This window comes from Myotis brandtii, unplaced genomic scaffold (genome assembly GCF_000412655.1).
Source record: "Myotis brandtii unplaced genomic scaffold, ASM41265v1 scaffold782, whole genome shotgun sequence".
In the NCBI taxonomy this organism is placed as follows: domain Eukaryota; kingdom Metazoa; phylum Chordata; class Mammalia; order Chiroptera; family Vespertilionidae; genus Myotis; species Myotis brandtii.
Genome location: NW_005371138.1, coordinates 1,335,791 through 1,342,325, shown reverse-complemented (window position 1 = coordinate 1,342,325; position 6,535 = coordinate 1,335,791). Strand labels below are relative to the sequence as shown.

Genomic DNA, 6,535 nt, shown 5'->3' with positions numbered 1-6,535 from the left:
TTATATATTAATATTTTTTGTTTGTTTATTTAAATTTGTGAATTCTGCAAATTGTCCTACTGGCTAGTATGTGATTGAGATTGTGATGTTTTCTATTTTTAGATATTTCCATGTGAAACATTTAGAGAAGTAATACTGCACATCTTTCAAGCAGTCAGTGACCTTATCTTTTGCCAAAATCAGATGACATTCAATACTGATACTATGGAGAGAGGAATCAAAATAGGCACCTAATTATAACCCCCCCCCCCCCCATCATTATATCACTACGTGCAGAACAACTGATTTTTAAGAGATCATACAACTGCTGGATTTTGGCAGGTACAAAAGGTTTTTTTCTTTGCTTCCCTCCCCCTCATCCCCCTTCTTGCTTTCATCACATGTAGGATTTATTAGAACAGTTCAGACTGACCTCTTTCTTGAAAGATTTAGTTCGAATTTTAATAGTTTATAGGAAATAGTAGAAGTGAAAGAAAGTTAATAAGTTTATGATTGCTTCATATTTTCAGTAATCCTTAACATTTATGGTGCAGTTCAGTTGTTAAGAGAGTAAGGATAGTTTTGGGGAAATGACTATAAAAGTTTGGACCAAATACTATACAGTTAGCTTCCAGAGTTACTGCTTTTGGAATAAAATCAACTGTGAACAACATGAAGGCAGAGACTATATCTTCTTAACTATTCTGACCTAGTACACAGTACTGTGCCTTGCACATAATAGTTAGAAGTTATTGAAATAGCAAAGGAAGATAGGATGGGAGGGAAGAAGGAGAGTCAAAATCCTAAGTTGATTGGACAAAGTGATAAATTCCATGTTTTCCTGTTGCGTTTTTTTTGGCTGACATACTGCTCTCCTAGACCCGTGGTTCGGCAAACTGCGGCTCGCGAGCCACATGCAGCTCTTTGGCCCCTTGAGTGTGGCTCTTCCTAAGCCTTAGGAGTACCCTAATTAAGTTAATAACAATGTACCTACCTATATAGTTTAAGTTTAAAAAATTTGGCTCTCAAAAGAAATTTCAATCGTTGTACTGTTGATATTTGGCTCTGTTGACTAATGAGTTTGCCGACTACTGTTAGACCAATAATAGGCATATGATTTTTAACAGAGCACGAACATAGTATGACTTTGAGAACCTTTCAACGTATTTTTTATTGATTTGAGAGAGAGTGAGTTCCCCAGTCTTCCTCCCCTCTGATAGCTGTCAGTCTATTCCATGTATCCATGCCCCTGTTTCTATTTTGTTCCTTAGTTTATTTTATCATTAGATTCTACATATGAAAGAGATCATATGGTTTTTGTCTTTCTCCGACTGGCGTATTTTACTTAGCATAATAGTCTCCAGGTCCATCATTGCTGTCACAAAAGGTAAAAGTTCCTTTCCCCCCCATGGCTGAATAGTATTCCATTGTGTAAATGTACCACAGCTTTTTTATCCACACATTTACTGGTGGGCACTTGGACTATTTCCAGAGCTTGGCTATTGTAAATAATGCTGCAATGAACATAGGGATGCATATATCTTTGTTCTTCTTTCTCAAGATTGATAAGGCTATTTGGGGCCTTTTTTGGTTCCATGTAAATTTTTGGGATATTTGTTCTAGATCTATGAAATATACCATTGGTATTTTAATAGAAATTGCATTGAATCTATAGATTGCTTTGGGTAGTATGGACATTTTAATGATGTTAATTCTTCCAGGCAATGAACACCGTATATGTGAAGCACATTTTTAAATAGCTGTTATAACATTTTTGTAATGAAAGATGATGTTGAACATATTTTTATGTGCATATTGGCCATTTGTATATATTCTTTGGGAAATATCTATTCAAATCTTTTGCTAATTATAAAATTGGTTGCCTTTTTATTGTTGTTAGAGCTCTTCATGTATTATGGGTACTAAAACCTTATTAGATATATGATTTGATAATATTTTTCCCTTTTGTAAGTTTTGCTTTCTTTTTTAAAAAAAATATATTTTATTGATTTTTCACAGAGAGGAAGGGAGAGGGATAGAGAGTTAGAAACATCAATGAGAGAGAAACATCGATCAGCTGCCTCTTGCATACCCCCGACTGGGGATGTGCCTGCAACCAAGGTACATGCCCTTGGCCGGAATCGAACCCGGGACCCTTCAGCCCGCAGGGCGACGCTCTATCCACTGAGCCAAACCGGTCAGGGCAAGTTTTGCTTTCTTGATAGTATCCTTTGATACACAAATATTTTAGTTTTGATGAAGTCCAATGTATCTATTTTCTCGTTTGTTATTTTGGTGTCATATGTAAAAAACTATTGCTAAATCGAAAACCATGAAGATTTAACCTTATGTTTTCCTCTAAGGGTTTTATAGTTCAGTTCTTACACCTAAGTATTTGGTCTATTTTGAGTTATTATTATTATTTTTTGTATATAGTGTGCGGAAGTATATTTTATAGGTGAGTATCCAATTTTTATGGCACTATTCTTTCCCTATTGAGTGGCCTTGGCACCCTTGCTGATCATCACTTGACCATAGATGCATAAGTTTACTTCTAGGCTCTCATTTTCTATTTCATTTATTTCTATGTCTATCTTTATGCCAGTACCACACTGATGTGATTACTATAACTTTGTAGTAAATTTTGAAAATAAAAATTGTGAGTCCTCCAACTTAGTTCTTGTTTTTCAAGATTGTTTTGGATATTCAGGGTTCCTTGAAGTTTCATATGAATTTTAAGATCCACTTTTCCTTTTCTGCAAAAAGACCATTTGATTTGAATAGGGATTGTATTGAATCTGTATATTTATTTGGGGAGCATTGCAGTCTTAACAATATTAAATCTTATAATCTATGAATATAATATATCTTTCTATTTATTTAGGTCTTCTTTAATCTCTTCCAGTAATGTTTTACAAATCCTATAATTACTGCTTTACTCTTTTAAATAATATTGTGAGGTGCCTGGCACACAAAGTTACTTCGAATCAGTTAAGTGAGTCTTACTTTTAAGCTTTTTTTTGTGAGGCAGTATGTACTGGGAATAATAATGAAAACTTTTTGCTGACTCTTCTCAATGTATATGTATTATAAGTTCTTTTTACAATATGATAAAATTTTGTATATTTTGTTGGATGTATTTTTTTAAGCTTCATTGTTGAAAGTTTTACAAATTTCTCCCCTTTTCCCCTGTTGACTCCCTCCACCCCACTCCTGCCCGATGTATCTTATGTGCTGTGTTGTTTTTTTAATTGTATCTAATGTAGAGTCGAAAATGTAGTATAATGGACAAATCATTGCTTTAAATGGCCAATTATTGATCCTGAATTGATTCATTTTATTTTTAAATATATATTTTTAATTGATTTTAGAGAGGAAGGGAGAGGGAGAAAGAGATAGAAACATCAATAATTAGAGATAATCATTGATTGGCAGCCTCCTGCACCCCACCTCCCCCTGGGGATCGAGCCTGAAACTAGGGCCTGTGCCCTGACCAGGAATCAAACCATGACCTCCTGATTCATAGGTCTATGTTCAACCACTGAACTACACTGGCGGGGCTGAATTGATTAATTTTAAAATTCCTAATTATGTGGCCCTGGCTGGTGTCTCAATTGCTTGGAGTGTCATTCTGTACACCAAAAGGTTGCGGGTTCGATTTCCAGTCAAGGCACATACCTAGGTTGTGAGTCTCTCTCTCTCTCTCTCTACCTCTCTCTCTCTCTCTCTCAAATCAATAAAAACATATCCTCAGATGAGATTTAAAAATAAAAAATAAAAAACTAAAATTCCTAATTATGTGTTTACTTGAAACTTTATGTGCTTTTGATCTGTACATTGGTATGTTATGTTAACATAGACAAGAGAAGAACATAGGCTCAAAAAATGTAGTGCTACTGGTTTTCAAAAACTAATCATAATTCAAAATTATCTTTGAAACTTCATTTTTATTTTTGTGTAAGGTTTTTCTGGATATTTTGTAGGAAGAACATGTTTATTTTAAAAAGTGGTATTTGAACAAATTTGTTTTCACCAAATGACATAATACTATTATCATTTCCCTTTTATATCTCTTTCCTGCTTAAACATGTACCCTAATATAAAATAAAAAGTTAGAGATATTAATTTTTGTAGTGGTGTAAAAAATTTCATGATTTCAATGAGGGTATGCTATCTTTAAAATCTTTTTTACTTTATTTATTTACTAGAGGCCTAGTGCACAAAATTCGTGCACTTGGGGGGGGTCCCTCAGCCCAGCCTGCACCCTCTCATTGTCCAGGAGCCCTCAGGGGATGTCTCACTGGGAGTGGGCCTAAGCCGGCAGTCAGACATCCCTAGTGCTGCCATGGAGGTGGGAGAGGCTCCCACCACCACCATTGTGCTTGCCAGCCGTGAGCCCAGCTTCTGTCTGAGCAGCACTTCCCCTGTGGGAGCGCATTGACCACCAGGGGGCAGCTCCTGTGTTGAGCAGGATTGGGCTGAAACTGGCTCTCTGACATCCCCTGAGGGGTTCCAGATTGCGAGAGGGTGCAGGCTAGGCCGAGGGACTCCACCGATGCACCATCAGGGCTGGAGAGGGACGCAGGAGTTTGGTCAGCTGGGGAGGGACCGTGGCAGGACTCCAGGGTGTGCCTGGCTCTTCTTACTCAGTCCCAATCGACCAGACACCAGCAGCAAGCTCACCTACCGGTTGGAGTGTCTGCCCCCTGGTGGTCAGTGCACGTCATAGTGAGCAGTTGAGCGGCCTTAGCATATCATTAGCATATTATGCTTTGATTGGTTGAACGGATGACCGGACGACCAGACACTTAGCATATTAGGCTTTTATTATATAGGATTACTCATTTTTTTCTTGGAATGCTTCACAAATTTGTGTGTCATCCTTGCACAGGGGCCATGCTAATCTTCTCTGTATCGTTCCAATTTTAATATATGTGCTGTGGAAGCAAGCAAAAAATCTTTTTTACTTTAAATATCTTTATCTGAGGATGAAAATATAGCAAATTGCTGGAAAGCAGTAATGGGGAGTTCATAGGTGACTTTTAAGTATGTTTTTCATTTTTTACTTCTTCAGAATTCAAATATCAGAATGACTTCAGATCTTAAGATACAAGAGTTTGATGCATTATAGAATTGTACCCCTGAAGCCTAGATAATTTTATTAACCAATATCAACCCAATAAATTTAATAAAAATAAATTTAAAAAGGAGAGAATATACATTTCTAAAAGTCAAAAGAAAAAGAAAAAAGTTTGTTGGTCTTAATCCTCTTTATTGCACATTCTATTAATCTTCTCTCTTACCTTATTTTTAGGAATATACAGTTTCTCAGCTATCATAGTCACATAGCATCTTAGTCTCATGGATTAAATTATTCTACAAATATTAAAGATATATTTACTTAATTTTAGATATTATGTTTCCAAGGTACTAACATTATATACTTTTAATTTATATTGAACATTTTAATGATTTCTTTCTGAAAGAATATAATTAGTGTGCTAAGTGTTATGTTTTAAACTGATGAAGGTATGTAATTTTGTGTCTAAGTATTTTTTGATAATATGGGCATCAATATTAAATGAAATTTTATCTCAGTGATTTCATTTCCTTGAAGATATTTCTATCAGAAATATGTATTGTACTTGTATTGTGCTGAACATGATGAAATGTTCTCTTTTCCTTGTTTTGTCCTTATTGCCGCAATCACCAAAAGCTTCAAAGTTTAATTTAAACTGAAATGTTTCTCCATAGAATAAACAGAATATCTCAACTGTGAAGGGTGATTACACTTTTTGAATTTGTTCTAAGACCTTTGTAATTCACAGCTCATAGCATTGTGTGCCTGATGCTAAAAAACATTGTCATGTCATGTTATAAAAGAGAGGGCATTATTATTTTAACTAGAGGCCTGGTGCATGAAAATTCATGCACTGGAGGGGGGGGGTCCCTCAGCCTGGCCTGCCCCCTCTCACAGTCCAGGAGCCCTCAGGGGTGGGAGGTGACCCGGTGATCAGGGGAAGGCGACGGCCCCATCATACCTCTGCTGCTGCCACTGCTGGCAGCGCAAGCCTCGGCCGGCCCTGGTTACCTGAGCCTCAGGTGGTCCTGGGTGGCTGGGAAGCTGACATCCGAGGCTTGCCTGTGCCTCGGGCTGGCCCTGGGCAGCTGGGGGGCCGAGGGGACTGGGGGACTCTGGAGGCAGGCGCGTGGAGCAGCCAGGCTGGTGGGGCTGAGGGGACTGGGCGCCGCCATCTTGTGGCTGTGGGCGCTGCCATCTTTGAGGGTGTGACAGTCAATTAGCATATTCCCTCCTTATTGGCTGTGGGCACTGCCATCTTTGCGACAGCGTGAGGGTCAATTAACATATTCCCTCTTTATTAGGTAGGATTTTATTTATTTTGAATTTATTGAGGTGACATTGGTTAAAAAAGTTATGTTTCAGGTGTACAATTCTATAATATATCAAGTGTATACTATATTGTGTGTTCAACGCTCAAAGTCAAATCTCTTTCCGTCACTATTGATGACCCCCTTTACCCTCTTTCACCGCCCC

At 37.5% G+C, this 6,535-nt stretch overlaps 1 long non-coding RNA gene across 12 annotated transcripts in view; it reads left to right on the top strand.

The window, feature by feature from the left end:
* LOC106724271 overlaps window positions 1–6,535 on the top strand; it is an 83,925-nt gene that overhangs the window by 654 nt on the left and 76,736 nt on the right. For all 12 annotated transcript variants that reach the window (XR_001360014.1, XR_001360015.1, XR_001360013.1 and 9 more), the window contains exon 2: window positions 103–321. This is a non-coding gene — a long non-coding RNA (uncharacterized LOC106724271). The remainder of the gene's footprint in view (window positions 1–102; window positions 322–6,535) is intronic.